Raw genomic sequence first — 27,987 nt, 5'->3', positions numbered from 1 at the left:
CTTATTATCATTTGTTTTCGTTTGAGGGAATCAGCGCCGCACAACGCCCCTGGGTCCACCTGCACTCCATCACCAAGCGTTCCTCGGGTACATGGGCCATAAGTAATGAACGTCAGGTGTGCGTCTGTGTGTTTCTGCTCCCAGGTTGCGTGCGCCGCTTTTCCATCCATGACCCCGGTCTTGACCCTGCATCTACGAAACACTGTATTAAGATCCTGTGTGGCCACATTCACAACTGTATACAGACCACTGTGTTATTTTGTTTGATTTGGATGCCGCCTGGGAGTCTTGCTGAAACCTAGCAACGTCGTCAACCAGGTCGTTGAAGACGGGCTAAAACATGGCTGCTGGCAGCGGTGGGATTTGAACCCACGCCTCCGAAGAGACTGGTGCCTTAACCCAGCGCCTTTGACAGCTCGGCCAAGCTACGCGGGTAAGGGCCCTGTCTTTCCGCTTTGTACGCATGCATGCTCCCAGGTTGCGTGTGCCGCTTTTCCATCCACGACCCCAGTCTTGACCCTGCATCTACGAAACACTGCATTAAGATCCTGTGGGGCCACATTCACAACTGTATACAGACCACTGTGTGTTTTTGGTTCATTTGGATGCCGCCTGGGAGTCTTGCTGAAACCTAGCAAAGTCGTCAACCAGGTCGTTGAAGACGGGCAAAAACATGGCTGCTGGCAGCGGTGGGATTTGAACCCACGCCTCCGAAGAGACTGGAGCCTTAATCCAGCGCCTTAGACCGCTCGGCCACGCTACCCGGGGAAAGGCCCTGTCTTACCGCTTTGTATGTCTGGATGTATGTAAGCATGCATGCACGCATGCATGTATGTATGAAGTTATTGTCATGATGATTTCAATGATCAAATCCTATGCATTTAATCTAGTTTCGTCAAAAGACGTCGATTCAGGTGAAGTCTTGTGTCTGCGTGCAAACAGACTACGAGTCCACAGCGCAGTATGTGCGGGTCACAATACAATCCTTTCGAGCCCGTACAGATTGGGATGTTTTCATGCTTAATGTACTCGGTGCATCTTCAACAGCAGCAAAGGTCAACAGCGCTGTTGAAAATGTTGATACGCAGAAGCGTCCACCACGTGAGACGACTGAAGCAGGTGTGACCGTAGACATAGTGCTGTGTGTGGTAACGTGGCCGAGTGGTCTAAGGCGCTTCGTTTAAGCTCCAATCTCTTTGGAGGCGTGGGTTAGAATCCCACCATTGCCAACTTCCTTTAGCCATTAAAGTCATGGTGCTTTCCTAGTTGCACCTCGTCGTTCCATTTCACACGTTACTTTTCTTGAAATGTACTTTGCATGTCAACGGGGAGCGCTCTCTGCAGACGAGGTGGCCGAGTGGTTAAGGCGATGGACTGCTAATCCATTGTGCTGTGCACGCGTGGGTTCGAATCCCATCCTCGTCGGATCACGGCAGCCTTTTACAGAAGAGCAATGATGCTGCCTCAATAAAGTGTTCATCTCTTTCCATTACGTTGCAATCCTGTTCCGTCCTGTCTCAAAATGTTGTCATTACCCTCGAGTGCAATAGCCGGGGTGGCGGTGTGCATGGTGGGAGATGGCCTGTGAGGGTGCAGGGCGTGTCTGCCTGCTTTGGGTCTTGGGTGGGGGCTGGTGTGGCTGAAATGCCAGCGCTGAATTTTTGGTCCTGGGGCGAGGTATATGAGAAAAGGCCCCACTATCAAGATTTCAAGTGACCACACCACCCTCAATCAATTCCCCGCAAAGCCCAAGTTACTGGTGGGCACTTCAGCAGCCAAAGAGCCACACCTTGGTGCAATTAGAAGATGGAATGAAACGAAAGCAATGACATTAAGATCTACACCTCCATAAAACAAGAGGCAAAGCTCTCACCCTTGGGGAAGGTGCACGTACAGCCCAGATAGCATCAGGAATGTAAAGTTCATGTTTCGGACGGTGTTAATGAGCTCTTCTAATCTCTCATTTTTATTACATTCATCATTCGCTTCTCTCTATTCAATATGGTTGTGTATTTTGGTTGGCATTATATTGCCTTTTATTTTGTGTTTTGATTTGCTTTCACCTCATTGTCTCATTTCTTATTCCCAACTGTTATTATTAAGCTTGCACGTGTGCCTTATTATCATTTGTTTTCGTTTGAGGGAATCAGCGCCGCACAACGCCCCTGGGTCCACCTGCACTCCATCAGCAAGCGTTCCTCGGGTACTTGGGCCATAAGTAATGAACGTCAGGTGTGCGTCTGTGTGTTTCTGCTCCCAGGTTGCGTGCGCCGCTTTTCCATCCACGACCCCGGTCTTGACCCTGCATCTACGAAACACTGCATTAAGATCCTGTGGGGCCACATTCACAACTGTATACAGACCACTGTGTGTTTTTGGTTCATTTGGATGCCGCCTGGGAGTCTTGCTGAAACCTAGCAAAGTGGTCAACCAGGTCGTTGAAGACGGGCAAAAACATGGCTGCTGGCAGCGGTGTGATTTGAACCCACGCCTCCAAAGAGACTGGAGCCTTAATCCAGCGCCTTAGACCGCTCGGCCAAGCTACCCGGGGAAAGGCCCTGTCTTACCGCTTTGTATGTCTGGATGTATGTAAGCATGCATGCACGCATGCATGTATGTATGAAGTTATTGTCATGATGATTTCAATGATCAAATCCTATGCATTTAATCTAGTTTCGTCAAAAGACGTCGATTCAGGTGAAGTCTTGTGTCTGCGTGCAAACAGACTACGAGTCCACTGCGCAGTATGTGCGGGTCACAATACAATCCTTTCGAGCCCGTACAGATTGGGATGTTTTCATGCTTAATGTACTCGGTGCATCTTCAACAGCAGCAAAGGTCAATAGCGCTGTTGAAAATGTTGATAGGGAGAAGCGTCCACCACATGAGACGACAGAAGCAGGTGTGACCGTAGACATCGTGCTGTGTGTGGTAACCTGGCCGAGTGGTCTAAGGCGCTTCATTTAAGCTCCAGTCTCTTTGGAGGCATGGGTTAGAATCCCACCGTTGCCAACTTCCTTTAGCCATTAAAGTCATGGTGCTTTCCTAGTTGCACCTCGTCGTTCCATTTCACACGTTACTTTTCTTGAAATGTACTTTGCATGTCAACGGGGAGCGCTCTCGGCAGACGAGGTGGCCGAGTGGTTAAGGCGATGGACTGCTAATCCATTGTGCTGTGCACGCGTGGGTTCGAATCCCATCCTCGTCGGATCACGGCAGCCTCTTACAGAAGAGCAATGATGCTGCCTCGATAAAGTGTTCATCTCTTTCCATTACGTTGCAATCCTTTTCCGTCCTGTCTCAAAATGTTGTCATTACCCTCGAGTGCAATAGCCGGGGTGGCGGTGTGCATGGTGGGAGATGGCCTGCGAGGGTGCAGGGCGTGTCTGCTTGCTTTGGGTCTTGGCTGGGGGCTGGTGTGGCTGAAATGCCAGCGCTGAATTTTTGGTCCTGGGGCGAGGTATATGAGAAAAGGCCCCACTATCAAGATTTCAAGTGACCACACCACCCTCAATCAATTCCCCGCAAAGCCCAAGTTACTGGTGGGCACTTCAGCAGCCAAAGAGCCACACCTTGGTGCAATTAGAAGATGGAATGAAACGAAAGCAATGACATTAAGATCTACACCTCCATAAAACAAGAGGCAAAGCTCTCACCCTTGGGGAAGGTGCACGTACAGCCCAGATAGCATCAGGAATGTAAAGTTCATGTTTCGGACGGTGTTAATGAGCTCTTCTAATCTCTCATTTTTATTACATTCATCATTCGCTTCTCTCTATTCAATATGGTTGTGTATTTTGATTGGCATTATATTGCCTTTTATTTTGTGTTTTGATTTGCTTTCACCTCATTGTCTCATTTCTTATTCCCAACTTTTATTATTAAGCTTGCCCGTGTGCCTTATTATCATTTGTTTTCGTTTGAGGGAATCAGCGACGCACAACGCCCCTGGGTCCACCTGCACTCCATCACCAAGCGTTCCTCGGGTACTTGGGCCATAAGTAATGAACGTCAGGTGTGCGTCTGTGTGTTTCTGCTCCCAGGTTGCGTGCGCCGCTTGTCCATCCACGACCCCGGTCTTGACCCTGCATCTACGAAACACTGCATTAAGATCCTGTGGGGCCACATTCACAACTGTATACAGACCACTGTGTGTTTTTGGTTCATTTGGATGCCGCCTGGGAGTCTTGCTGAAACCTAGCAAAGTCGTCAACCAGGTCGTTGAAGACGGGCAAAAACATGGCTGCTGGCAGCGGTGGGATTTGAACCCACGCCTCCGAAGAGACTGGAGCCTTAATCCAGCACCTTAGACCGCTCGGCCACGCTACCCGGGTAAAGGCCCTGTCTTACCGCTTTGTATGTCTGGATGTATGTAAGCATGCATGCACGCATGCATGTATGTATGAAGTTATTGTCATGATGATTTCAATGATCAAATCCTATGCATTTAATCTAGTTTCGTCAAAAGACGTCGATTCAGGTGAAGTCTTGTGTCTGCGTGCAAACAGACTACGAGTCCACTGCGCAGTATGTGCGGGTCACAATACAATCCTTTCGAGCCCGTACAGATTGGGATGTTTTCATGCTTAATGTACTCGGTGCATCTTCAACAGCAGCAAAGGTCAACAGCGCTGTTGAAAATGTTGATACGCAGAAGCGTCCACCACATGAGACGACTGAAGCAGGTGTGACCGTAGACATCGTGCTGTGTGTGGTAACATGGCCGAGTGGTCTAAGGCGCTTCGTTTAAGCTCCAGTCTCTTTGGAGGCGTGGGTTAGAATCCCACCGTTGCCAACTTCCTTTAGCCATTAAAGTCATGGTGCTTTCCTAGTTGCACCTCGTCGTTCCATTTCACACGTTACTTTTCTTGAAATGTACTTTGCATGTCAACGGGGAGCGCTCTCTGCAGACGAGGTGGCCGAGTGGTTAAGGCGATGGACTGCTAATCCATTGTGCTGTGCACGCGTGGGTTCGAATCCCATCCTCGTCGGATCACGGCAGCCTTTTACAGAAGAGCAATGATGCTGCCTCAATAAAGTGTTCATCTCTTTCCATTACGTTGCAATCCTGTTCCGTCCTGTCTCAAAATGTTGTCATTACCCTCGAGTGCAATAGCCGGGGTGGCGGTGTGCATGGTGGGAGATGGCCTGCGAGGGTGCAGGGCGTGTCTGCTTGCTTTTGGTCTTGGGTGGGGGCTGGTGTGGCTGAAATGCCAGCGCTGAATTTTTGGTCCTGGGGCGAGGTATATGAGAAAAGGCCCCACTATCAAGATTTCAAGTGACCACACCACCCTCAATCAATTCCCCGCAAAGCCCAAGTTACTGGTGGGCACTTCAGCAGCCAAAGAGCCACACCTTGGTGCAATTAGAAGATGGAATGAAACGAAAGCAATGACATTAAGATCTACACCTCCATAAAACAAGAGGCAAAGCTCTCACCCTTGGGGAAGGTGCACGTACAGCCCAGATAGCATCAGGAATGTAAAGTTCATGTTTCGGACGGTGTTAATGAGCTCTTCTAATCTCTCATTTTTATTACATTCATCATTCGCTTCTCTCTATTCAATATGGTTGTGTATTTTGGTTGGCATTATATTGCCTTTTATTTTGTGTTTTGATTTGCTTTCACCTCATTGTCTCATTTCTTATTCCCAACTGTTATTATTAAGCTTGCACGTGTGCCTTATTATCATTTGTTTTCGTTTGAGGGAATCAGCGCCGCACAACGCCCCTGGGTCCACCTGCACTCCATCAGCAAGCGTTCCTCGGGTACTTGGGCCATAAGTAATGAACGTCAGGTGTGCGTCTGTGTGTTTCTGCTCCCAGGTTGCGTGCGGCGCTTTTCCATCCACGACCCCGGTCTTGACCCTTCATCTACGAAACACTGCATTAAGATCCTGTGGGGCCACATTCACAACTGTATACAGACCACTGTGTGTTTTTGGTTCATTTGGATGCCGCCTGGGAGTCTTGCTGAAACCTAGCAAAGTCGTCAACCAGGTCGTTGAAGACGGGCAAAAACATGGCTGCTGGCAGCGGTGGGATTTGAACCCACGCCTCCGAAGAGACTGGAGCCTTAATCCAGCACCTTAGACCGCTCGGCCACGCTACCCGGGGAAAGGCCCTGTCTTACCGCTTTGTATGTCTGGATGTATGTAAGCATGCATGCACGCATGCATGTATGTATGAAGTTATTGTCATGATGATTTCAATGATCAAATCCTATGCATTTAATCTAGTTTCGTCAAAAGACGTCGATTCAGGTGAAGTCTTGTGTCTGCGTGCAAACAGACTACGAGTCCACTGCGCAGTATGTGCGGGTCACAATACAATCCTTTCGAGCCCGTACAGATTGGGATGTTTTCATGCTTAATGTACTCGGTGCATCTTCAACAGCAGCAAAGGTCAACAGCGCTGTTGAAAATGTTGATACGCAGAAGCGTCCACCACATGAGACGACTGAAGCAGGTGTGACCGTAGACATCGTGCTGTGTGTGGTAACATGGCCGAGTGGTCTAAGGCGCTTCGTTTAAGCTCCAGTCTCTTTGGAGGCGTGGGTTAGAATCCCACCGTTGCCAACTTCCTTTAGCCATTAAAGTCATGGTGCTTTCCTAGTTGCACCTCGTCGTTCCATTTCACACGTTACTTTTCTTGAAATGTACTTTGCATGTCAACGATGAGCGCTCTCGGCAGACGAGGTGGCCGAGTGGTTAAGGCGATGGACTGCTAATCCATTGTGCTGTGCACGCATGGGTTCGAATCCCATCCTCGTCGGATCACGGCAGCCTCTTACAGAAGAGCAATGATGCTGCCTCAATAAAGTGTTCATGTCTTTCCATTACGTTGCAATCCTGTTCCGTCCTGTCTCAAAATGTTGTCATTACCCTCGAGTGCAATAGCCGGGGTGGCGGTGTGCATGGTGGGAGATGGCCTGCGAGGGTGCAGGGCGTGTCTGCTTGCTTTTGGTCTTGGGTGGGGGCTGGTGTGGCTGAAATGCCAGCGCTGAATTTTTGGTCCTGGGGCGAGGTATATGAGAAAAGGCCCCACTATCAAGATTTCAAGTGACCACACCACCCTCAATCAATTCCCCGCAAAGCCCAAGTTACTGGTGGGCACTTCAGCAGCCAAAGAGCCACACCTTGGTGCAATTAGAAGATGGAATGAAACGAAAGCAATGACATTAAGATCTACACCTCCATAAAACAAGAGGCAAAGCTCTCACCCTTGGGGAAGGTGCACGTACAGCCCAGATAGCATCAGGAATGTAAAGTTCATGTTTCGGACGGTGTTAATGAGCTCTTCTAATCTCTCATTTTTATTACATTCATCATTCGCTTCTCTCTATTCAATATGGTTGTGTATTTTGGTTGGCATTATATTGCCTTTTATTTTGTGTTTTGATTTGCTTTCACCTCATTGTCTCATTTCTTATTCCCAACTTTTATTATTAAGCTTGCCCGTGTGCCTTATTATCATTTGTTTTCGTTTGAGGGAATCAGCGACGCACAACGCCCCTGGGTCCACCTGCACTCCATCAGCAAGCGTTCCTCGGGTACTTGGGCCATAAGTAATGAACATCAGGTGTGCGTCTGTGTGTTTCTGCTCCCAGGTTGCGTGCGCCGCTTGTCCATCCACGACCCCGGTCTTGACCCTGCATCTACGAAACACTGCATTAAGATCCTGTGGGGCCACATTCACAACTGTATACAGACCACTGTGTGTTTTTGGTTCATTTGGATGCCGCCTGGGAGTCTTGCTGAAACCTAGCAAAGTCGTCAACCAGGTCGTTGAAGACGGGCAAAAACATGGCTGCTGGCAGCGGTGGGATTTGAACCCACGCCTCCGAAGAGACTGGAGCCTTAATCCAGCGCCTTAGACCGCTCGGCCACGCTACCCGGGGAAAGGCCCTGTCTTACCGCTTTGTATGTCTGGATGTATGTAAGCATGCATGCACGCATGCATGTATGTATGAAGTTATTGTCATGATGATTTCAATGATCAAATCCTATGCATTTAATCTAGTTTCGTCAAAAGACGTCGATTCAGGTGAAGTCTTGTGTCTGCGTGCAAACAGACTACGAGTCCACTGCGCAGTATGTGCGGGTCACAATACAATCCTTTCGAGCCCGTACAGATTGGGATGTTTTCATGCTTAATGTACTCGGTACATCTTCAACAGCAGCAAAGGTCAACAGCGCTGTTGAAAATGTTGATACGCAGAAGCGTCCACCACATGAGACGACTGAAGCAGGTGTGACCGTAGACATCGTGCTGTGTGTGGTAACATGGCCGAGTGGTCTAAGGCGCTTCGTTTAAGCTCCAGTCTCTTTGGAGGCATGGGTTAGAATCCCACCGTTGCCAACTTCCTTTAGCCATTAAAGTCATGGTGCTTTTCTAGTTGCACCTCGTCGTTCCATTTCACACGTTACTTTTCTTGAAATGTACTTTGCATGTCAACGGGGAGCGCTCTCTGCAGACGAGGTGGCCGAGTGGTTAAGGCGATGGACTGCTAATCCATTGTGCTGTGCACGCGTGGGTTCGAATCCCATCCTCGTCGGATCACGGCAGCCTTTTACAGAAGAGCAATGATGCTGCCTCAATAAAGTGTTCATCTCTTTCCATTACGTTGCAATCCTGTTCCGTCCTGTCTCAAAATGTTGTCATTACCCTCAAGTGCAATAGCCGGGTTGGCGGTGTGCATGGTGGGAGATGGCCTGCGAGGGTGCAGGGCGTGTCTGCTTGCTTTGTGTCTTGGGTGGGGGCTGGTGTGGCTGAAATGCCAGCGCTGAATTTTTGGTCCTGGGGCGAGGTATGTGAGAAAAGGCCCCACTATCAAGATTTCAAGTGACCACACCACCCTCAATCAATTCCCCGCAAAGCCCAAGTTACTGGTGGGCACTTCAGCAGCCAAAGAGCCACACCTTGGTGCAATTAGAAGATGGAATGAAACGAAAGCAATGACATTAAGATCTACACCTCCATAAAACAAGAGGCAAAGCTCTCACCCTTGGGGAAGGTGCACGTACACCCCAGATAGCATCAGGAATGTAAAGTTCATGTTTCGGACGGTGTTAATGAGCTCTTCTAATCTCTCATTTTTATTACATTCATCATTCGCTTCTCTCTATTCAATATGGTTGTGTATTTTGGTTGGCATTATATTGCCTTTTATTTTGTGTTTTGATTTGCTTTCACCTCATTGTCTCATTTCTTATTCCCAACTGTTATTATTAAGCTTGCACGTGTGCCTTATTATCATTTGTTTTCGTTTGAGGGAATCAGCGCCGCACAACGCCCCTGGGTCCACCTGCACTCCGCTACACACGCTACCCGGGGAAGGGCCCTGTCTTACCGCTTTGTATGTCTGGATGTATGTAAGCATGCATGCACGCATGCATGTATGTATGAAGTTATTGTCATGATGATTTCAATGATCAAATCCTATGCATTTAATCTAGTTTCGTCAAAAGACGTCGATTCAGGTGAAGTCTTGTGTCTGCGTGCAAACAGACTACGAGTCCACTGCGCAGTATGTGCGGGTCACAATACAATCCTTTCGAGCCCGTACAGATTGGGATGTTTTCATGCTTAATGTACTCGGTGCATCTTCAACAGCAGCAAAGGTCAACAGCGCTGTTGAAAATGTTGATACGCAGAAGCGTCCACCACATGAGACGACTGAAGCAGGTGTGACCGTAGACATCGTGCTGTGTGTGGTAACGTGGCCGAGTGGTCTAAGGCGCTTCGTTTAAGCTCCAGTCTCTTTGGAGGCGTGGGTTAGAATTCCACCGTTGCCAACTTCCTTTAGCCATTAAAGTCATGGTGCTTTCCTAGTTGCACCTCGTCGTTCCATTTCACACGTTACTTTTCTTGAAATGTACTTTGCATGTCAACGATGAGCGCTCTCGGCAGACGAGGTGGCCGAGTGGTTAAGGCGATGGACTGCTAATCCATTGTGCTGTGCACGCATGGGTTCGAATCCCATCCTCGTCGGATCACGGCAGCCTCTTACAGAAGAGCAATGATGCTGCCTCAATAAAGTGTTCATGTCTTTCCATTACGTTGCAATCCTGTTCTGTCCTGTCTCAAAATGTTGTCATTACCCTCGAGTGCAATAGCCGGGGTGGCGGTGTGCATGGTGGGAGATGGCCTGCGAGGGTGCAGGGCGTGTCTGCTTGCTTTTGGTCTTGGGTGGGGGCTGGTGTGGCTGAAATGCCAGCGCTGAATTTTTGGTCCTGGGGCGAGGTATATGAGAAAAGGCCCCACTATCAAGATTTCAAGTGACCACACCACCCTCAATCAATTCCCCGCAAAGCCCAAGTTACTGGTGGGCACTTCAGCAGCCACAGAGCCACACCTTGGTGCAATTAGAAGATGGAATGAAACGAAAGCAATGACATTAAGATCTACACCTCCATAAAACAAGAGGCAAAGCTCTCACCCTTGGGGAAGGTGCACGTACAGCCCAGATAGCATCAGGAATGTAAAGTTCTTGTTTCGGACGGTGTTAATGAGCTCTTCTAATCTCTCATTTTTATTACATTCATCATTCGCTTCTCTCTATTCAATATGGTTGTGTATTTTGGTTGGCATTATATTGCCTTTTATTTTGTGTTTTGATTTGCTTTCACCTCATTGTCTCATTTCTTATTCCCAACTTTTATTATTAAGCTTGCCCGTGTGCCTTATTATCATTTGTTTTCGTTTGAGGGAATCAGCGACGCACAACGCCCCTGGGTCCACCTGCACTCCATCAGCAAGCGTTCCTCGGGTACTTGGGCCATAAGTAATGAACGTCAGGTGTGCGTCTGTGTGTTTCTGCTCCCAGGTTGCGTGCGCCGCTTGTCCATCCACGACCCCGGTCTTGACCCTGCATCTACGAAACTCTGCATTAAGATCCTGTGGGGCCACATTCACAACTGTATACAGACCACTGTGTGTTTTTGGTTCATTTGGATGCCGCCTGGGAGTCTTGCTGAAACCTAGCAAAGTCGTCAACCAGGTCGTTGAAGACGGGCAAAAACATGGCTGCTGGCAGCGGTGGGATTTGAACCCACGCCTCCGAAGAGACTGGAGCCTTAATCCAGCACCTTAGACCGCTCGGCCACGCTACCCGGGGAAAGGCCCTGTCTTACCGCTTTGTATGTCTGGATGTATGTAAGCATGCATGCACGCATGCATGTATGTATGAAGTTATTGTCATGATGATTTCAATGATCAAATCCTATGCATTTAATCTAGTTTCGTCAAAAGACGTCGATTCAGGTGAAGTCTTGTGTCTGCGTGCAAACAGACTACGAGTCCACTGCGCAGTATGTGCGGGTCACAATACAATCCTTTCGAGCCCGTACAGATTGGGATGTTTTCATGCTTAATGTACTCGGTGCATCTTCAACAGCAGCAAAGGTCAACAGCGCTGTTGAAAATGTTGATACGCAGAAGCGTCCACCACATGAGACGACTGAAGCAGGTGTGACCGTAGACATCGTGCTGTGTGTGGTAACATGGCCGAGTGGTCTAAGGCGCTTCGTTTAAGCTCCAGTCTCTTTGGAGGCGTGGGTTAGAATCCCACCGTTTCCAACTTCCTTTAGCCATTTAAGTCATGGTGCTTTCCTAGTTGCACCTCGTCGTTCCATTTCACATGTTACTTTTCTTGAAATGTACTTTGCATGTCAATGGGGAATGCTCTCTGCAGACGAGGTGGCCAAGTGGTTAAGGCGATGGACTGCTAATCCATTGTGCTGTGCACGCGTGGGTTCGAATCCCATCCTCATCGGATCACGGCAGCCTCTTAAAGAAGAGCAATGATGCTGCCTCAATAAAGTGTTCATCTCTTTCCATTACGTTGCAATCCTGTTCCGTTTTGTCTCAAAATGTTGTCATTACCCTCGAGTGCAATAGCCGGGGTGACGGTGTGCATGGTGGGAGATGGCCTGTGAGGGTGCAGGGCGTGTCTGCTTGCTTTGGGTCTTGGGTGGGGGCTGGTGTGGCTGAAATGCCAGCGCTGAATTTTTGTTCCTGGGGCGAGGTATATGAGAAAAGGCCCCACTATCAAGATTTCAAGTGACCACACCACCCTCAATCAATTCCCCGCAAAGCCCAAGTTACTGGTGGGCACTTCAGCAGCCAAAGAGCCACACCTTGGTGCAATTAGAACATGGAATGAAACGAAAGCAATGACATTAAGATCTACACCTCCATAAAACAAGAGGCAAAGCTCTCACCCTTGGGGAAGGTGCACGTACAGCCCAGATAGCATCAGGAATGTAAAGTTCATGTTTCGGACGGTGTTAATGAGCTCTTCTAATCTCTCATTTTTATTACATTCATCATTCGCTTCTCTCTATTCAATATGGTTGTGTATATTGGTTGGCATTATATTGCCTTTTATTTTATGTTTTGATTTGCTTTCACCTCATTGTCTCATTTCTTATTCCCAACTGTTATTATTAAGCTTGCACGTGTGCCTTATTATCATTTGTTTTCGTTTGAGGGAATCAGCGCCGCACAACGCCCCTGGGTCCACCTGCACTCCATCAGCAAGCGTTCCTCGGGTACTTGGGCCATAAGTAATGAACGTCAGGTGTGCGTCTGTGTGTTTCTGCTCCCAGGTTGCGTGCGCCGCTTGTCCATCCACGACCCCGGTCTTGACCCTGCATCTACGAAACACTGCATTAAGATCCTGTGGGGCCACATTCACAACTGTATACAGACCACTGTGTGTTTTTGGTTCATTTGGATGCCGCCTGGGAGTCTTGCTGAAACCTAGCAAAGTGGTCAACCAGGTCGTTGAAGACGGGCAAAAACATGGCTGCTGGCAGCAGTGGGATTTGAACCCACGCCTCCGAAGAGACTGGAGCCTTAATCCAGCGCCTTAGACCGCTCGGCCACGCTACCCAGGGAAAGGCCCTGTCTTACCGCTTTGTATGTCTGGATGTATGTAAGCATGCATGCACGCATGCATGTATGTATGAAGTTATTGTCATGATGATTTCAATGATCAAATCCTATGCATTTAATCTAGTTTCGTCAAAAGACGTCGATTCAGGTGAAGTCTTGTGTCTGCGTGCAAACAGACTACGAGTCCACTGCGCAGTATGTGCGGGTCACAATACAATCCTTTCGAGCCCGTACAGATTGGGATGTTTTCATGCTTAATGTACTCGGTGCATCTTCAACAGCAGCAAAGGTCAACAGCGCTGTTGAAAATGTTGATACGCAGAAGCGTCCACCACGTGAGACGACTGAAGCAGGTGTGACCGTAGACATCGTGCTGTGTGTGGTAACGTGGCCGAGTGGTCTAAGGCGCTTCGTTTAAGCTCCAGTCTCTTTGGAGGCGTGGGTTAGAATCCCACCGTTGCCAACTTCCTTTAGCCATTAAAGTCATGGTGCTTTCCTAGTTGCACCTCGTCGTTCCATTTCACACGTTACTTTTCTTGAAATGTACTTTGCATGTCAACGGGGCGTGCTCTCGGCAGACGAGGTGGCCGAGTGGTTAAGGCGATGGACTGCTAATCCATTGTGCTGTGCACGCGTGGGTTCGAATCCCATCCTATTCGGATCACGGCAGCCTCTTACAGAAGAGCAATGATGCTGCCTCAATAAAGTGTTCATCTCTTTCCATTACGTTGCAGTCCTGTTCCGTCCTGTCTCAAAATGTTGTCATTACCCTCGAGTGCAATAGCCGGGGTGGCGGTGTGCATGGTGGGAGATGGCCTGCGAGGGTGCAGGGCGTGTCTGCTTGCTGTGGGGGCTGGTGTGGCTGAAATGCCAGCGCTGAATTTTTGGTCCTGGGGCGAGGTATATGAGAAAAGGCCCCACTATCAAGATTTCAAGTGACCACACCACCCTCAATCAATTCCCCGCAAAGCCCAAGTTACTGGTGGGCACTTCAGCAGCCAAAGAGCCACACCTTGGTGCAATTAGAACATGGAATGAAACGAAAGCAATGACATTAAGATCTACACCTCCATAAAACAAGAGGCAAAGCTCTCACCCTTGGGGAAGGTGCACGTACAGCCCAGATAGCATCAGGAATGTAAAGTTCATGTTTCGGACGGTGTTAATGAGCTCTTCTAATCTCTCATTTTTATTACATTCATCATTCGCTTCTCTCTATTCAATATGGTTGTGTATTTTGGTTGGCATTATATTGCCTTTTATTTTGTGTTTTGATTTGCTTTCACCTCATTGTCTCATTTCTTATTCCCAACTTTTATTATTAAGCTTGCCCGTGTGCCTTATTATCATTTGTTTTCGTTTGAGGGAATCAGCGACGCACAAAGCCCCTGGGTCCACCCTCGCTGTTGAAAATGTTGATACGCAGAAGCGTCCACCACATGAGACGACTGAAGCAGGTGTGACCGTAGACATCGTGCTGTGTGTGGTAACATGGCCGAGTGGTCTAAGGCGCTTCGTTTAAGCTCCAGTCTCTTTGGAGGCATGGGTTAGAATCCCACCGTTGCCAACTTCCTTTAGCCATTAAAGTCATGGTGCTTTTCTAGTTGCACCTCGTCGTTCCATTTCACACGTTACTTTTCTTGAAATGTACTTTGCATGTCAACGGGGAGCGCTCTCTGCAGACGAGGTGGCCGAGTGGTTAAGGCGATGGACTGCTAATCCATTTTGCTGTGCACGCGTGGGTTCGAATCCCATCCTCGTCGGATCACGGCAGCCTTTTACAGAAGAGCAATGATGCTGCCTCAATAAAGTGTTCATCTCTTTCCATTACGTTGCAATCCTGTTCCGTCCTGTCTCAAAATGTTGTCATTACCCTCGAGTGCAATAGCCGGGGTGGCGGTGTGCATGGTGGGAGATGGCCTGCGAGGGTGCAGGTAGTGTCTGCTTGCTTTGGGTCTTGGGTGGGGGCTGGTGTGGCTGAAATGCCAGCGCTGAATTTTTGGTCCTGGGTCGAGGTATATGAGAAAAGGCCCCACTATCAAGATTTCAAGTGACCACACCACCCTCAATCAATTCCCCGCAAAGCCCAAGTTACTGGTGGGCACTTCAGCAGCCAAAGAGCCACACCTTGGTGCAATTAGAACATGGAATGAAACGAAAGCAATGACATTAAGATCTACACCTCCATAAAACAAGAGGCAAAGCTCTCACCCTTGGGGAAGGTGCACGTACAGCCCAGATAGCATCAGGAATGTAAAGTTCATGTTTCGGACGGTGTTAATGAGCTCTTCTAATCTCTCATTTTTATTACATTCATCATTCGCTTCTCTCTATTCAATATGGTTGTGTATTTTGGTTGGCATTATATTGCCTTTTATTTTGTGTTTTGATTTGCTTTCACCTCATTGTCTCATTTCTTATTCCCAACTTTTATTATTAAGCTTGCACGTGTGCCTTATTATCATTTGTTTTCGTTTGAGGGAATCAGCGCCGCACAACGCCCCTGGGTCCACCTGCACTCCATCAGCAAGCGTTCCTCGGGTACTTGGGCCATAAGTAATGAACGTCAGGTGTGCGTCTGTGTGTTTCTGCTCCCAGGTTGCGTGCGCCGCTTTTCCATCCACGACCCCGGTCTTGACCCTGCATCTACGAAACACTGCATTAAGATCCTGTGGGGCCACATTCACAACTGTATACAGACCACTGTGTGTTTTTGGTTCATTTGGATGCCGCCTGGGAGTCTTGCTGAAACCTAGCAAAGTCGTCAACCAGGTCGTTGAAGTCGGGCAAAAACATGGCTGCTGGCAGCGGTGGGATTTGAACCCACGCCTCTGAAGAGACTGGAGCCTTAATCCAGCACCTTAGACCGCTCAGCCACGCTACCCGGGGAAAGGACCTGTCTTACCGCTTTGTATGTCTGGATGTATGTAAGCATGCATGCACGCATGCATGTATGTATGAAGTTATTGTCATGATGATTTCAATGATCAAATCCTATGCATTTAATCTAGTTTCGTCAAAAGACGTCGATTCAGGTGAAGTCTTGTGTCTGCGTGCAAACAGACTACGAGTCCACTGCGCAGTATGTGCGGGTCACAATACAATCCTTTCGAGCCGTACAGATTGGGATGTTTTCATGCTTAATGTACTCGGTGCATCTTCAACAGCAGCAAAGGTCAACAGCGCTGTTGAAAATGTTGATACGCAGAAGCGTCCACCACGTGAGACGACTGAAACAGGTGTGACCGTAGACATCGTGCTGTGTCTGGTAACGAGGCCGAGTGGTCTAAGGCGCTTCGTTTAAGCTCCAGTCTCTTTGGAGGCGTGGGTTAGAATCCCACCGTTGCCAACTTCCTTTAGCCATTAAAGTCATGGTGCTTTCCTAGTTGCACCTCGTCGTTCCATTTCACACGTTACTTTTCTTGAAATGTACTTTGCATGTCAACGGGGAGCGCTCTCGGCAGACGAGGTGGCTGAGTGGTTAAGGCGATGGACTGCTAATCCATTGTGCTGTGCACGCGTGGGTTCGAATCACATCCTTGTCGGATCACGGCAGCCTCTTACAGAAGAGCAATGATGCTGCCTCAATAAAGTGTTCATCTCTTTCCATTACGTTGCAATCCTGTTCCGTCCTGTCTCAAAATGTTGTCATTACCCTCGAGTGCAATAGCCGGGGTGGCGGTGTGCATGGTGGGAGATGGCCTGCGAGGGTGCAGGGCGTGTCTGCTTGCTTTGGGTCTTGGGTGGGGGCTGGTGTGGCTGAAATGCCAGTGCTGAATTTTTGGTCCTGGGGCGAGGTATATGAGAAATGGCCCCACTATCAAGATTTCAAGTGACCACACCACCCTCAATCAATTCCCCGCAAAGCCCAAGTTACTGGTGGGCACTTCAGCAGCCAAAGAGCCACACCTTGGTGCAATTAGAACATGGAATGAAACGAAAGCAATGACATTAAGATCTACACCTCCATAAAACAAGAGGCAAAGCTCTCACCCTTGGGGAAGGTGCACGTACAGCCCAGATAGCATCAGGAATGTAAAGTTCATGTTTCGGACAGTGTTAATGAGCTCTTCTAATCTCTCATTTTTATTACATTCATCATTCGCTTCTCTCTATTCAATATGGTTGTGTATTTTGGTTGGCATTATATTGCCTTTTATTTTGTGTTTTGATTTGCTTTCACCTCATTGTCTCATTTCTTATTCCCAACTTTTATTATTAAGCTTGCACGTGTGCCTTATTATCATTTGTTTTCGTTTGAGGGAATCAGCGCCGCACAACGCCCCTGGGTCCACCTGCACTCCATCAGCAAGCGTTCCTCGGGTACTTGGGCCATAAGTAATGAACGTCAGGTGTGCGTCTGTGTGTTTCTGCTCCCAGGTTGCGTGCGCCGCTTTTCCATCCACGACCCCGGTCTTGACCCTGCATCTACGAAACACTGCATTAAGATCCTGTGGGGCCACATTCACAACTGTATACAGACCACTGTGTGTTTTTGGTTCATTTGGATGCCGCCTGGGAGTCTTGCTGAAACCTAGCAAAGTCGTCAACCAGGTCGTTGAAGTCGGGCAAAAACATGGCTGCTGGCAGCGGTGGGATTTGAACCCACGCCTCTGAAGAGACTGGAGCCTTAATCCAGCACCTTAGACCGCTCAGCCACGCTACCCGGGGAAAGGACCTGTCTTACCGCTTTGTATGTCTGGATGTATGTAAGCATGCATGCACGCATGCATGTATGTATGAAGTTATTGTCATGATGATTTCAATGATCAAATCCTATGCATTTAATCTAGTTTCGTCAAAAGACGTCGATTCAGGTGAAGTCTTGTGTCTGCGTGCAAACAGACTACGAGTCCACTGCGCAGTATGTGCGGGTCACAATACAATCCTTTCGAGCCGTACAGATTGGGATGTTTTCATGCTTAATGTACTCGGTGCATCTTCAACAGCAGCAAAGGTCAACAGCGCTGTTGAAAATGTTGATACGCAGAAGCGTCCACCACGTGAGACGACTGAAACAGGTGTGACCGTAGACATCGTGCTGTGTCTGGTAACGAGGCCGAGTGGTCTAAGGCGCTTCGTTTAAGCTCCAGTCTCTTTGGAGGCGTGGGTTAGAATCCCACCGTTGCCAACTTCCTTTAGCCATTAAAGTCATGGTGCTTTCCTAGTTGCACCTCGTCGTTCCATTTCACACGTTACTTTTCTTGAAATGTACTTTGCATGTCAACAGGGAGCGCTCTCGGCAGACGAGGTGGCTGAGTGGTTAAGGCGATGGACTGCTAATCCATTGTGCTGTGCACGCGTGGGTTCGAATCACATCCTTGTCGGATCACGGCAGCCTCTTACAGAAGAGCAATGATGCTGCCTCAATAAAGTGTTCATCTCTTTCCATTACGTTGCAATCCTGTTCCGTCCTGTCTCAAAATGTTGTCATTACCCTCGAGTGCAATAGCCGGGGTGGCGGTGTGCATGGTGGGAGATGGCCTGCGAGGGTGCAGGGCGTGTCTGCTTGCTTTGGGTCTTGGGTGGGGGCTGGTGTGGCTGAAATGCCAGCGCTGAATTTTTGGTCCTGGGGCGAGGTATATGAGAAATGGCCCCACTATCAAGATTTCAAGTGACCACACCACCCTCAATCAATTCCCCGCAAAGCCCAAGTTACTGGTGGGCACTTCAGCAGCCAAAGAGCCACACCTTGGTGCAATTAGAAGATGGAATGAAACGAAAGCAATGACATTAAGATCTACACCTCCATAAAACAAGAGGCAAAGCTCTCACCCTTGGGGAAGGTGCACGTACAGCCCAGATAGCATCAGGAATGTAAAGTTCATGTTTCGGACGGTGTTAATGAGCTCTTCTAATCTCTCATTTTTATTACATTCATCATTCGCTTCTCTCTATTCAATATGGTTGTGTATTTTGGTTGGCATTATATTGCCTTTTATTTTGTGTTTTGATTTGCTTTCACCTCATTGTCTCATTTCTTATTCCCAACTTTTATTATTAAGCTTGCCCGTGTGCCTTATTATCATTTGTTTTCGTTTGAGGGAATCAGCGCCGCACAACGCCCCTGGGTCCACCTGCACTCCATCAGCAAGCGTTCCTCGGGGAAGGGCCCTGTCTTACCGCTTTGTATGTCTGGATGTATGTAAGCATGCATGCACGCATGCATGTATGTATGAAGTTATTGTCATGATGATTTCAATGATCAAATCCTATGCATTTAATCTAGTTTCGTCAAAAGACGTCGATTCAGGTGAAGTCTTGTGTCTGCGTGCAAACAGACTAGGAGTCCACTGCGCAGTATGTGCGGGTCACAATACAATCCTTTCGAGCCCGTACAGATTGGGATGTTTTCATGCTTAATGTACTCGGTGCATCTTCAACAGCAGCAAAGGTCAACAGCGCTGTTGAAAATGTTGATACGCAGAAGCGTCCACCACATGAGACGACTGAAGCAGGTGTGACCGTAGACATCGTGCTGTGTGTGGTAACGTGGCCGAGTGGTCTAAGGCGCTTCATTTAAGCTCCAGTCTCTTTGGAGGCGTGGGTTAGAATCCCACCGTTGCCAACTTCCTTTAGCCATTAAAGTCATGGTGCTTTCCTAGTTGCACCTCGTCGTTCCATTTCACACGTTACTTTTCTTGAAATGTACTTTGCATGTCAACGGGGAGCGCTCTCGGCAGACGAGGTGGCCGAGTGGTTAAGGCGATGGACTGCTAATCCATTGTGCTGTGCACGCATGGGTTCGAATCCCATCCTTGTCGGATCACGGCAGCCTCTTACAGAAGAGCAATAATGCTGCCTCAATAAAGTGTTCATCTCTTTCCATTACGTTGCAATCCTGTTCCGTCCTGTCTCAAAATGTTGTCATTACCCTCGAGTGCAATAGCCGGGGTGGCGGTGTGCATGGTGGGAGATGGCCTGCGAGGGTGCAGGGCGTGTCTGCTTGCTTTGGGTCTTGGGTGGGGGCTGGTGTGGCTGAAATGCCAGCGCTGAATTTTTGGTCCTGGGGCGAGGTATATGAGAAAAGGCCCCACTATCAAGATTTCAAGTGACCACACCACCCTCAATCAATTCCCCGCAAAGCCCAAGTTACTGGTGGGCACTTCAGCAGCCAAAGAGCCACACCTTGGTGCAATTAGAACATGGAATGAAACGAAAGCAATGACATTAAGATCTACACCTCCATAAAACAAGAGGCAAAGCTCTCACCCTTGGGGAAGGTGCACGTACAGCCAAGATAGCATCAGGAATGTAAAGTTCATGTTTCGGACGGTGTTAATGAGCTCTTCTAATCTCTCATTTTTATTACATTCATCATTCGCTTCTCTCTATTCAATATGGTTGTGTATTTTGGTTGGCATTATATTGCCTTTTATTTTGTGTTTTGATTTGCTTTCACCTCATTGTCTCATTTCTTATTCCCAACTTTTATTATTAAGCTTGCCCGTGTGCCTTATTATCATTTGTTTTCGTTTGAGGGAATCAGCGACGCACAAAGCCCCTGGGTCCACCCTCGCTGTTGAAAATGTTGATACGCAGAAGCGTCCACCACATGAGACGACTGAAGCAGGTGTGACCGTAGACATCGTGCTGTGTGTGGTAACATGGCCGAGTGGTCTAAGGCGCTTCGTTTAAGCTCCAGTCTCTTTGGAGGCGTGGGTTAGAATCCCACCGTTGCCAACTTCCTTTAGCCATTAAAGTCATGGTGCTTTCCTAGTTGCACCTCGTCGTTCCATTTCACACGTTACTTTTCTTGAAATGTACTTTGCATGTCAACGGTGAGCACTCTCTGCAGACGAGGTGGCCGAGTGGTTAAGGCGATGGACTGCTAATCCATTGTGCTGTGCACGCGTGGGTTCGAATCCCATCCTCGTCGGATCACGGCAGCCTTTTACAGAAGAGCAATGATGCTGCCTCAATAAAGTGTTCATCTCTTTCCATTACGTTGCAATCCTGTTCCGTCCTGTCTCAAAATGTTGTCATTACCCTCGAGTGCAATAGCCGGGGTGGCGGTGTGCATGGTGGGAGATGGCCTGCGAGGGTGCAGGGCGTGTCTGCTTGCTTTGGGTCTTGGGTGGGGGCTGGTGTGGCTGAAATGCCAGCGCTGAATTTTTGGTCCTGGGGCGAGGTATATGAGAAAAGGCCCCACTATCAAGATTTCAAGTGACCACACCACCCTCAATCAATTCCCCGCAAAGCCCAAGTTACTGGTGGGCACTTCAGCAGCCAAAGAGCCACACCTTGGTGCAATTAGAACATGGAATGAAACGAAAGCAATGACATTAAGATCTACACCTCCATAAAACAAGAGGCAAAGCTCTCACCCTTGGGGAAGGTGCACGTACAGCCCAGATAGCATCAGGAATGTAAAGTTCATGTTTCGGACGGTGTTAATGAGCTCTTCTAATCTCTCATTTTTATTACATTCATCATTCGCTTCTCTCTATTCAATATGGTTGTGTATTTTGGTTGGCATTATATTGCCTTTTATTTTGTGTTTTGATTTGCTTTCACCTCATTGTCTCATTTCTTATTCCCAACTTTTATTATTAAGCTTGCCCGTGTGCCTTATTATCATTTGTTTTCGTTTGAGGGAATCAGCGACGCACAACGCCCCTGGGTCCACCTGCACTCCATCAGCAAGCGTTCCTCGGGTACTTGGGCCATAAGTAATGAACGTCAGGTGTGCGTCTGTGTGTTTCTGCTCCCAGGTTGCGTGCGCCGCTTGTCCATCCACGACCCCGGTCTTGACCCTGCATCTACGAAACACTGCATTAAGATCCTGTGGGGCCACATTCACAACTGTATACAGACCACTGTGTGTTTTTGGTTCATTTGGATGCCGCCTGGGAGTCTTGCTGAAACCTAGCAAAGTCGTCAACCAGGTCGTTGAAGACGGGCAAAAACATGGCTGCTGGCAGCGGTGGGATTTGAACCCACGCCTCCGAAGAGTCTGGAGCCTTAATCCAGCACCTTAGACCGCTCGGCCACGCTACCCAGGGAAAGGCCCTGTCTTACCGCTTTGTATGTCTGGATGTATGTAAGCATGCATGCACGCATGCATGTATGTATGAAGTTATTGTCATGATGATTTCAATGATCAAATCCTATGCATTTAATCTAGTTTCGTCAAAAGACGTCGATTCAGGTGAAGTCTTGTGTCTGCGTGCAAACAGACTACGAGTCCACTGCGCAGTATGTGCGGGTCACAATACAATCCTTTCGAGCCCGTACAGATTGGGATGTTTTCATGCTTAATGTACTCGGTGCATCTTCAACAGCAGCAAAGGTCAACAGCGCTGTTGAAAATGTTGATACGCAGAAGCGTCCACCACATGAGACGACTGAAGCAGGTGTGACCGTAGACATCGTGCTGTGTGTGGTAACATGGCCGAGTGGTCTAAGGCGCTTCGTTTAAGCTCCAGTCTCTTTGGAGGCGTGTGTTAGAATCCCACCGTTGCCAACTTCCTTTAGCCATTAAAGTCATGGTGCTTTCCTAGTTGCACCTCGTCGTTCCATTTCACACGTTACTTTTCTTGAAATGTACTTTGCATGTCAACGGGGAGCGCTCTCTGCAGACGAGGTGGCCGAGTGGTTAAGGCGATGGACTGCTAATCCATTGTGCTGTGCACGCGTGGGTTCGAATCCCATCCTCGTCGGATCACGGCAGCCTTTTACAGAAGAGCAATGATGCTGCCTCAATAAAGTGTTCATCTCTTTCCATTACGTTGCAATCCTTTTCCGTCCTGTCTCAAAATGTTGTCATTACCCTCGAGTGCAATAGCCGGGGTGGCGGTGTGCATGGTGGGAGATGGCCTGCGAGGGTGCAGGTCGTGTCTGCTTGCTTTGGGTCTTGGGTGGGGGCTGGTGTGGCTGAAATGCCAGCGCTGAATTTTTGGTCCTGGGTCGAGGTATATGAGAAAAGGCCCCACTATCAAGATTTCAAGTGACCACACCACCCTCAATCAATTCTCCGCAAAGCCCAAGTTACTGGTGGGCACTTCAGCAGCCAAAGAGCCACACCTTGGTGCAATTAGAAGATGGAATGAAACGAAAGCAATGACATTAAGATCTACACCTCCATAAAACAAGAGGCAAAGCTCTCACCCTTGGGGAAGGTGCACGTACAGCCCAGATAGCATCAGGAATGTAAAGTTCATGTTTCGGACGGTGTTAATGAGCTCTTCTAATCTCTCATTTTTATTACATTCATCATTCGCTTCTCTCTATTCAATATGGTTGTGTATTTTGGTTGGCATTATATTGCCTTTTATTTTGTGTTTTGATTTGCTTTCACCTCATTGTCTCATTTCTTATTCCCAACTTTTATTATTAAGCTTGCACGTGTGCCTTATTATCATTTGTTTTCGTTTGAGGGAATCAGCGCCGCACAACGCCCCTGGGTCCACCTGCACTCCATCAGCAAGCGTTCCTCGGGTACTTGGGCCATAAGTAATGAACGTCAGGTGTGCGTCTGTGTGTTTCTGCTCCCAGGTTGCGTGCGCCGCTTTTCCATCCACGACCCCGGTCTTGACCCTGCATCTACGAAACACTGCATTAAGATCCTGTGGGGCCACATTCACAACTGTATACAGACCACTGTGTGTTTTTGGTTCATTTGGATGCCGCCTGGGAGTCTTGCTGAAACCTAGCAAAGTCGTCAACCAGGTCGTTGAAGTCGGGCAAAAACATGGCTGCTGGCAGCGGTGTGATTTGAACCCACGCCTCTGAAGAGACTGGAGCCTTAATCCAGCACCTTAGACCGCTCAGCCACGCTACCCGGGGAACTGCCCTGTCTTACCGCTTTGTATGTCTGGATGTATGTAAGCATGCATGCATGTATGAAGTTATTGTCATGATGATTTCAATGATCAAATCCTATGCATTTAATCTAGTTTCGTCAAAAGACGTCGATTCAGGTGAAGTCTTGTGTCTGCGTGCAAACAGACTACGAGTCCACTGCGCAGTATGTGCGGGTCACAATACAATCCTTTCGAGCCGTACAGATTGGGATGTTTTCATGCTTAATGTACTCGGTGCATCTTCAACAGCAGCAAAGGTCAACAGCGCTGTTGAAAATGTTGATACGCAGAAGCGTCCACCACGTGAGACGACTGAAACAGGTGTGACCGTAGACATCGTGCTGTGTCTGGTAACGAGGCCGAGTGGTCTAAGGCGCTTCGTTTAAGCTCCAGTCTCTTTGGAGGCGTGGGTTAGAATCCCACCGTTGCCAACTTCCTTTAGCCATTAAAGTCATGGTGCTTTCCTAGTTGCACCTCGTCGTTCCATTTCACACGTTACTTTTCTTGAAATGTACTTTGCATGTCAACGGGGAGCGCTCTCGGCAGACGAAGTGGCCGAGTGGTTAAGGCGATGGACTGCTAATCCATTGTGCTGTGCACGCGTGGGTTCGAATCACATCCTTGTCGGATCACGGCAGCCTCTTACAGAAGAGCAATGATGCTGCCTCAATAAAGTGTTCATCTCTTTCCATTACGTTGCAATCCTGTTCCGTCCTGTCTCAAAATGTTGTCATTACCCTCGAGTGCAATAGCCGGGGTGGCGGTGTGCATGGTGGGAGATGGCCTGCGAGGGTGCAGGGCGTGTCTGCTTGCTTTGGGTCTTGGGTGGGGGCTGGTGTGGCTGAAATGCCAGCGCTGAATTTTTGGTCCTGGGGCGAGGTATGTGAGAAAAGGCCCCACTATCAAGATTTCAAGTGACCACACCACCCTCAATCAATTCCCCGCAAAGCCCAAGTTACTGGTGGGCACTTCAGCAGCCAAAGAGCCACACCTTGGTGCAATTAGAAGATGGAATGAAACGAAAGCAATGACATTAAGATCTACACCTCCATAAAACAAGAGGCAAAGCTCTCACCCTTGGGGAAGGTGCACGTACACCCCAGATAGCATCAGGAATGTAAAGTTCATGTTTCGGACGGTGTTAATGAGCTCTTCTAATCTCTCATTTTTATTACATTCATCATTCGCTTCTCTCTATTCAATATGGTTGTGTATTTTGGTTGGCATTATATTGCCTTTTATTTTGTGTTTTGATTTGCTTTCACCTCATTGTCTCATTTCTTATTCCCAACTGTTATTATTAAGCTTGCACGTGTGCCTTATTATCATTTGTTTTCGTTTGAGGGAATCAGCGCCGCACAACGCCCCTGGGTCCACCTGCACTCCGCTACACACGCTACCCGGGGAAGGGCCCTGTCTTACCGCTTTGTATGTCTGGATGTATGTAAGCATGCATGCACGCATGCATGTATGTATGAAGTTATTGTCATGATGATTTCAATGATCAAATCCTATGCATTTAATCTAGTTTCGTCAAAAGACGTCGATTCAGGTGAAGTCTTGTGTCTGCGTGCAAACAGACTACGAGTCCACTGCGCAGTATGTGCGGGTCACAATACAATCCTTTCGAGCCCGTACAGATTGGGATGTTTTCATGCTTAATGTACTCGGTGCATCTTCAACAGCAGCAAAGGTCAACAGCGCTGTTGAAAATGTTGATACGCAGAAGCGTCCACCACATGAGACGACTGAAGCAGGTGTGACCGTAGACATCATGCTGTGTGTGGTAACATGGCCGAGTGGTCTAAGGCGCTTCGTTTAAGCTCCAGTCTCTTTGGAGGCGTGGGTTAGAATCCCACCGTTGCCAACTTCCTTTAGCCATTAAAGTCATGGTGCTTTCCTAGTTGCACCTCGTCGTTCCATTTCACACGTTACTTTTCTTGAAATGTACTTTGCATGTCAACGGGGAGCGCTTTCGGCAGACGAGGTGGCCGAGTGGTTAAGGCGATGGACTGCTAATCCATTGTGCTGTGCACGCGAGGGTTTGAATCCCATCCTCGTCGGATCACGGCAGCCTCTTACAGAAGAGCAATGATGCTGCCTCAATAAAGTGTTCATCTCTTTCCATTACGTTGCAATCCTTTTCCGTCCTGTCTCAAAATGTTGTCATTACCCTCGAGTGCAATAGCCGGGGTGGCGGTGTGCATGGTGGGAGATGGCCTGCGAGGGTGCAGGGCGTGTCTGCTTGCTTTGGGTCTTGGGTGGGGGCTGGTGTGGCTGAAATGCCAGCGCTGAATTTTTGGTCCTGGGGCGAGGTATATGAGAAAAGGCCCCACTATCAAGATTTCAAGTGACCACACCACCCTCAATCAATTCCCCGCAAAGCCCAAGTTACTGGTGGGCACTTCAGCAGCCAAAGAGCCACACCTTGGTGCAATTAGAAGATGGAATGAAACGAAAGCAATGACATTAAGATCTACACCTCCATAAAACAAGAGGCAAAGCTCTCACCCTTGGGGAAGGTGCACGTACAGCCCAAATAGCATCAGGAATGTAAAGTTCATGTTTCGGACAGTGTTAATGAGCTCTTCTAATCTCTCATTTTTATTACATTCATCATTCGCTTCTCTCTATTCAATATGGTTGTGTATATTGGTTGGCATTATATTGCCTTTTATTTTGTGTTTTGATTTGCTTTCACCTCATTGTCTCATTTCTTATTCCCAACTGTTATTATTAAGCTTGCACGTGTGCCTTATTATCATTTGTTTTCGTTTGAGGGAATCAGCGCCGCACAACGCCCCTGGGTCCACCTGCACTCCATCAGCAAGCGTTCCTCGGGTACTTGGGCCATAAGTAATGAACGTCAGGTGTGCGTCTGTGTGTTTCTGTTCCCAGGTTGCGTGCGCCGCTTGTCCATCCACGACCCCGGTCTTGACCCTGCATCTACGAAACACTGCATTAAGATCCTGTGGGGCCACATTCACAACTGTATACAGACCACTGTGTGTTTTTGGTTCATTTGGATGCCGCCTGGGAGTCTTGCTGAAACCTAGCAAAGTCGTCAACCAGGTCGTTGAAGACGGGCAAAAACATGGCTGCTGGCAGCGGTGGGATTTGAACCCACGCCTCCGAAGAGACTGGAGCCTTAATCCAGCGCCTTAGACCGCTCGGCCACGCTACCCGGGTAAAGGCCCTGTCTTACCGCTTTGTATGTCTGGATGTATGTAAGCATGCATGCACGCATGCGTGTATGTATGAAGTTATTGTCATGATGATTTCAATGATCAAATCCTATGCATTTAATCTAGTTTCGTCAAAAGACGTCGATTCAGGTGAAGTCTTGTGTCTGCGTGCAAACAGACTACGAGTCCACTGCGCAGTATGTGCGGGTCACAATACAATCCTTTCGAGCCCGTACAGATTGGGATGTTTTCATGCTTAATGTACTCGGTGCATCTTCAACAGCAGCAAAGGTCAACAGCGCTGTTGAAAATGTTGATACGCAGAAGCGTCCACCACGTGAGACGACTGAAACAGGTGTGACCGTAGACATCGTGCTGTGTCTGGTAACGAGGCCGAGTGGTCTAAGGCGCTTCGTTTAAGCTCCAGTCTCTTTGGAGGCGTGGGTTAGAATCCCACCGTTGCCAACTTCCTTTAGCCATTAAAGTCATGGTGCTTTCCTAGTTGCACCTCGTCGTTCCATTTCACACGTTACTTTTCTTGAAATGTACTTTGCATGTCAACGGGGAGCGCTCTCGGCAGACGAAGTGGCCGAGTGGTTAAGGCGATGGACTGCTAATCCATTGTGCTGTGCACGCGTGGGTTCGAATCACATCCTTGTCGGATCACGGCAGCCTCTTACAGAAGAGCAATGATGCTGCCTCAATAAAGTGTTCATCTCTTTCCATTACGTTGCAATCCTGTTCCGTCCTGTCTCAAAATGTTGTCATTACCCTCGAGTGCAATAGCCGGGGTGGCGGTGTGCATGGTGGGAGATGGCCTGCGAGGGTGCAGGGCGTGTCTGCTTGCTTTGGGTCTTGGGTGGGGGCTGGTGTGGCTGAAATGCCAGCGCTGAATTTTTGGTCCTGGGGCGAGGTATGTGAGAAAAGGCCCCACTATCAAGATTTCAAGTGACCACACCACCCTCAATCAATTCCCCGCAAAGCCCAAGTTACTGGTGGGCACTTCAGCAGCCAAAGAGCCACACCTTGGTGCAATTAGAAGATGGAATGAAACGAAAGCAATGACATTAAGATCTACACCTCCATAAAACAAGAGG

The 27,987-nt window shown here is 48.4% G+C and overlaps 29 non-coding genes across 29 annotated transcripts; 17 read left to right on the top strand and 12 right to left on the bottom strand.

Moving 5' to 3' along the window:
- Nucleotides 1-681: 681 nt before the first annotated feature.
- trnal-aag (transfer RNA leucine (anticodon AAG)) lies at nt 682-763 on the bottom strand. Its single transcript has one exon. It is a non-coding gene; the product is annotated as a tRNA-Leu (tRNA).
- A 580-nt stretch (nt 764-1,343) lies between these two features.
- trnas-gcu (transfer RNA serine (anticodon GCU)) lies at nt 1,344-1,425 on the top strand. The gene has a single exon. It is a non-coding gene; the product is annotated as a tRNA-Ser (tRNA).
- A 1,039-nt stretch (nt 1,426-2,464) lies between these two features.
- Nucleotides 2,465-2,546, bottom strand: trnal-aag (transfer RNA leucine (anticodon AAG)). The gene has a single exon. It is a non-coding gene; the product is annotated as a tRNA-Leu (tRNA).
- A 580-nt stretch (nt 2,547-3,126) lies between these two features.
- On the top strand, nt 3,127-3,208 carry trnas-gcu (transfer RNA serine (anticodon GCU)). Its single transcript has one exon. It is a non-coding gene; the product is annotated as a tRNA-Ser (tRNA).
- Nucleotides 3,209-4,247: 1,039 nt separating this feature from the next.
- On the bottom strand, nt 4,248-4,329 carry trnal-aag (transfer RNA leucine (anticodon AAG)). Its single transcript has one exon. It is a non-coding gene; the product is annotated as a tRNA-Leu (tRNA).
- A 580-nt stretch (nt 4,330-4,909) lies between these two features.
- On the top strand, nt 4,910-4,991 carry trnas-gcu (transfer RNA serine (anticodon GCU)). Its single transcript has one exon. It is a non-coding gene; the product is annotated as a tRNA-Ser (tRNA).
- Nucleotides 4,992-6,030: 1,039 nt separating this feature from the next.
- On the bottom strand, nt 6,031-6,112 carry trnal-aag (transfer RNA leucine (anticodon AAG)). The gene has a single exon. It is a non-coding gene; the product is annotated as a tRNA-Leu (tRNA).
- A 580-nt stretch (nt 6,113-6,692) lies between these two features.
- Nucleotides 6,693-6,774, top strand: trnas-gcu (transfer RNA serine (anticodon GCU)). The gene has a single exon. It is a non-coding gene; the product is annotated as a tRNA-Ser (tRNA).
- Nucleotides 6,775-7,813: 1,039 nt separating this feature from the next.
- Nucleotides 7,814-7,895, bottom strand: trnal-aag (transfer RNA leucine (anticodon AAG)). Its single transcript has one exon. It is a non-coding gene; the product is annotated as a tRNA-Leu (tRNA).
- Nucleotides 7,896-8,475: 580 nt separating this feature from the next.
- trnas-gcu (transfer RNA serine (anticodon GCU)) lies at nt 8,476-8,557 on the top strand. The gene has a single exon. It is a non-coding gene; the product is annotated as a tRNA-Ser (tRNA).
- A 1,354-nt stretch (nt 8,558-9,911) lies between these two features.
- On the top strand, nt 9,912-9,993 carry trnas-gcu (transfer RNA serine (anticodon GCU)). The gene has a single exon. It is a non-coding gene; the product is annotated as a tRNA-Ser (tRNA).
- A 1,039-nt stretch (nt 9,994-11,032) lies between these two features.
- On the bottom strand, nt 11,033-11,114 carry trnal-aag (transfer RNA leucine (anticodon AAG)). The gene has a single exon. It is a non-coding gene; the product is annotated as a tRNA-Leu (tRNA).
- A 580-nt stretch (nt 11,115-11,694) lies between these two features.
- trnas-gcu (transfer RNA serine (anticodon GCU)) lies at nt 11,695-11,776 on the top strand. The gene has a single exon. It is a non-coding gene; the product is annotated as a tRNA-Ser (tRNA).
- A 1,039-nt stretch (nt 11,777-12,815) lies between these two features.
- On the bottom strand, nt 12,816-12,897 carry trnal-aag (transfer RNA leucine (anticodon AAG)). The gene has a single exon. It is a non-coding gene; the product is annotated as a tRNA-Leu (tRNA).
- Nucleotides 12,898-13,477: 580 nt separating this feature from the next.
- trnas-gcu (transfer RNA serine (anticodon GCU)) lies at nt 13,478-13,559 on the top strand. Its single transcript has one exon. It is a non-coding gene; the product is annotated as a tRNA-Ser (tRNA).
- A 1,022-nt stretch (nt 13,560-14,581) lies between these two features.
- Nucleotides 14,582-14,663, top strand: trnas-gcu (transfer RNA serine (anticodon GCU)). The gene has a single exon. It is a non-coding gene; the product is annotated as a tRNA-Ser (tRNA).
- A 1,039-nt stretch (nt 14,664-15,702) lies between these two features.
- trnal-aag (transfer RNA leucine (anticodon AAG)) lies at nt 15,703-15,784 on the bottom strand. The gene has a single exon. It is a non-coding gene; the product is annotated as a tRNA-Leu (tRNA).
- Nucleotides 15,785-16,363: 579 nt separating this feature from the next.
- Nucleotides 16,364-16,445, top strand: trnas-gcu (transfer RNA serine (anticodon GCU)). The gene has a single exon. It is a non-coding gene; the product is annotated as a tRNA-Ser (tRNA).
- A 1,039-nt stretch (nt 16,446-17,484) lies between these two features.
- On the bottom strand, nt 17,485-17,566 carry trnal-aag (transfer RNA leucine (anticodon AAG)). Its single transcript has one exon. It is a non-coding gene; the product is annotated as a tRNA-Leu (tRNA).
- A 579-nt stretch (nt 17,567-18,145) lies between these two features.
- Nucleotides 18,146-18,227, top strand: trnas-gcu (transfer RNA serine (anticodon GCU)). The gene has a single exon. It is a non-coding gene; the product is annotated as a tRNA-Ser (tRNA).
- A 1,355-nt stretch (nt 18,228-19,582) lies between these two features.
- On the top strand, nt 19,583-19,664 carry trnas-gcu (transfer RNA serine (anticodon GCU)). Its single transcript has one exon. It is a non-coding gene; the product is annotated as a tRNA-Ser (tRNA).
- A 1,033-nt stretch (nt 19,665-20,697) lies between these two features.
- Nucleotides 20,698-20,779, top strand: trnas-gcu (transfer RNA serine (anticodon GCU)). The gene has a single exon. It is a non-coding gene; the product is annotated as a tRNA-Ser (tRNA).
- Nucleotides 20,780-21,818: 1,039 nt separating this feature from the next.
- trnal-aag (transfer RNA leucine (anticodon AAG)) lies at nt 21,819-21,900 on the bottom strand. Its single transcript has one exon. It is a non-coding gene; the product is annotated as a tRNA-Leu (tRNA).
- Nucleotides 21,901-22,480: 580 nt separating this feature from the next.
- On the top strand, nt 22,481-22,562 carry trnas-gcu (transfer RNA serine (anticodon GCU)). Its single transcript has one exon. It is a non-coding gene; the product is annotated as a tRNA-Ser (tRNA).
- A 1,039-nt stretch (nt 22,563-23,601) lies between these two features.
- trnal-aag (transfer RNA leucine (anticodon AAG)) lies at nt 23,602-23,683 on the bottom strand. Its single transcript has one exon. It is a non-coding gene; the product is annotated as a tRNA-Leu (tRNA).
- A 567-nt stretch (nt 23,684-24,250) lies between these two features.
- trnas-gcu (transfer RNA serine (anticodon GCU)) lies at nt 24,251-24,332 on the top strand. The gene has a single exon. It is a non-coding gene; the product is annotated as a tRNA-Ser (tRNA).
- A 1,354-nt stretch (nt 24,333-25,686) lies between these two features.
- trnas-gcu (transfer RNA serine (anticodon GCU)) lies at nt 25,687-25,768 on the top strand. Its single transcript has one exon. It is a non-coding gene; the product is annotated as a tRNA-Ser (tRNA).
- Nucleotides 25,769-26,807: 1,039 nt separating this feature from the next.
- On the bottom strand, nt 26,808-26,889 carry trnal-aag (transfer RNA leucine (anticodon AAG)). Its single transcript has one exon. It is a non-coding gene; the product is annotated as a tRNA-Leu (tRNA).
- A 580-nt stretch (nt 26,890-27,469) lies between these two features.
- On the top strand, nt 27,470-27,551 carry trnas-gcu (transfer RNA serine (anticodon GCU)). Its single transcript has one exon. It is a non-coding gene; the product is annotated as a tRNA-Ser (tRNA).
- The last annotated feature ends 436 nt before the right edge of the window (nt 27,552-27,987 follow it).

Source organism: Amia ocellicauda, chromosome 14 (genome assembly GCF_036373705.1).
Source record: "Amia ocellicauda isolate fAmiCal2 chromosome 14, fAmiCal2.hap1, whole genome shotgun sequence".
NCBI lineage: Eukaryota > Metazoa > Chordata > Actinopteri > Amiiformes > Amiidae > Amia > Amia ocellicauda.
Note: the sequence above shows the minus strand (reverse complement) of the source record. Positions and strands in the feature narration are given on the sequence as shown.